The sequence below is a fragment of the Panthera leo genome, chromosome A2, assembly GCF_018350215.1.
Source record: "Panthera leo isolate Ple1 chromosome A2, P.leo_Ple1_pat1.1, whole genome shotgun sequence".
NCBI lineage: Eukaryota > Metazoa > Chordata > Mammalia > Carnivora > Felidae > Panthera > Panthera leo.
In genome coordinates this window covers 36,680,657-36,683,276 of record NC_056680.1, presented here as the reverse complement: position 1 = coordinate 36,683,276, position 2,620 = coordinate 36,680,657, and positions in this window count along the sequence as shown.

The window sequence follows — 2,620 nt, the reverse complement described above, 5'->3', positions numbered from 1 at the left end:
CGCCCTCTGGGTGGTAGGATGTTTACGCATGCGCACCACCCACCCTCAGCCAGGGAGGCCTTTCGTGCACGCGCCCCACTCCCGTCTGTGTGGAAGGGTGTTCACGCATGCGCAGAACCCCTCCTCTGCCACGGAGGACCTTCGCAATTGCTCCCCCGCCACACTTGGCTTGGGCTGTGGTTCAGGCTTCTGCCTCATCCCCCTTCGGTGTGTGAGAGGGTCACCCTTACACAGCGACACGCCTCCGGGAGGGAGTAGTGATGTCACTATTAAATGTGATTTTTCATGAATGGTTCTTTTCACTTTCACAGCTGAAGAAACACGCAACTCTTAAGTGTTAGGGTTAGCATTACCATCATGCATAGGGTAAGGCCTCGGTCATGCTTCCTCCCCGCTGGGCACTGAAGTTTTCCAGGCGTTAGTGCACCCCCCGCCTTTGCACAAGAGGGGTTTCACACATGTGCCCCTCCTTGGCGAAGGAGGTGTTCTCGGTTGCGTCATCGCCTCAGTGAGGGAGTGGTGTCACTCGTGAGCTCAGCCCCACCTCCGCGGGGGAGGGAGTAACGTATGCGCCGACTTCTGCGTCCCTTCATTGGCGATGTAGTGGTAATGTTCCTTTTAGATCAGATGTTTTTTTGCGGTGTGTCAGTCTCTCAGTGGGTGAAGCGTCCCACGTCGGCTCAGGTCATGGTCTCATGGATTGTGGGGTCTTTCCCTGGGTTGGCCTCTGAGCTGACCTCTGAACCTGGAGTCTGCTTCAGACATTATGTCTCTCTGCCCTTTCCCCACTTGTGTTCTGTCTTTCTCTCTCTCAAAAAATGAAGCTAAAAACATTTTAAAGCAGCTCCATAAGTCTTCTTGTCTCTTGTCCCATTCCCGCCTCTTCATGGGAGGGTCCATTGTACCTATTGAAAGAGACTGTAAAACGATCATGTGGCCGTTCATATGAGTCACTATTTAGGGAACAAGTGATTATGCTCCCTTTGCACGATCAGGATACCATGGCCGTTTCACGAATGTCCCTGGGCAGGCAGGGCTTCTAATACTAGAAGTGCTAGAGGCGATTTTATTGGTAAACAGGTGGGGTTTGTGTTTGCTGAGTTCCTTTTACTTCTTTTCATCTTTCCTTGATTGCCTATCTGTGTTGGGTCAACAATTGGTTTGATAGTGACTTAACAGGTTATTTTTTATCTTATTGTTAAGTATCCGTAGTCATCTGCTCTGATAGAAGCTTATGCAAGGACAAATATTTCTTGTTGCACATACCAGCATTATTGCTTCTATTATGAAATTCACCTGGTCATAAGGTAGGAGTTGGTTGTCTATTTTTGGTATTCAGATCTTAAGATCATATACCAATGCCTGAGCCCTACTACGAATGCTCATCACCGCATCCCTAACAGCCACCTAAAGTACACCAATCATATTTTTCACGCTTCTAGGACAGCCTTGATACACCTACATCGGCGATGCAGGAGTGTCACGCTTGCACCCCTTCTGTGCCCCTTCATCGGCCATATAGATATGTCACGCGTGTGCCCTTTCTTCAGCCATGTAGGGGCATCACGCCTGTGCCTCTTCATGGGCCATATAGAGGTGAGCCGCCTGCTCCCCTTCATGGACTACGTAGGGATGTGCTGTCATGACATGTCATGATAACATGCCTCCTGAGGTCTATTGGTGAAAAACCGTCGTAGACTTTGAAAGTTAGTTATTTATAGTTAGGAGAGTATCATTCTCTCTTTGGGTGCAGCTGATTGTTTAAAATAGAACTTAGGGTTTTTCTCCATAGATTTTATATTTTAGAGTGAGCTTTGCTTTAAAAAGTAAATTATATTTGCATTCGTGCAAGTTGTGCAATCATTAAATTGACAGAAAAGCAGCTGTTAATAGTTGTCATTTGGACGTGTAGATGGAACTACTTCTATCCCTACTTTCTTGATGGTTTTTATCAAGAAAGGATGCTGTATTTTTTCAAATGCTTTTTCTGCATCTATTGAGAGGTACATGTGGTTCTTGTCCTTTCTTTTATTGATGCGATGAATCACAACGATTGTTTTGTGGATATTGAACCAGCCCTGCATCCCAGGTATAAATCCCACTTGGTCGTGGTGAATGAGTTTTTCAATGTATTGTTGGATATGGTTGGCTAATATCTTGTGGAAGATTTTTGAGTCCATGTTCATCAGGGAAATTGGTCTATAGTTCTCCTTTTTGGTGGGGTCTCTGTCTGGTTTTGGAATCAAGGTAATGCTGGCTTCATAGAAAGAGTTTGGGAGATTTCATTCCATTGCTATGTTTTGGTACAGCTTCAAGAGATAGGTTAACTCTTCCTTCAATGTTTGGTAGAATTCCCCTGGAAGCCCATCTGGCCCTAGGCTTTTGTTTTTGGGGAGATTTATCATTACTAATTCGATTTCCTGACTGGTTATGGGTCTGTTCAAATTTTCTATTTCTTCCTGTTTCAGTCTTGGTAGTTTACAAATTTCTATGCATTTGTCCCTTTCTTCCAGATTGCTCATTTTATTGGCGTATAATTGCTCCTAATATTCTCTTATTATTGGTTTTATTTTTGCTGTGTTGGTTGGTCTTTCATTCTTGATTTTATTTACTTGGGTCC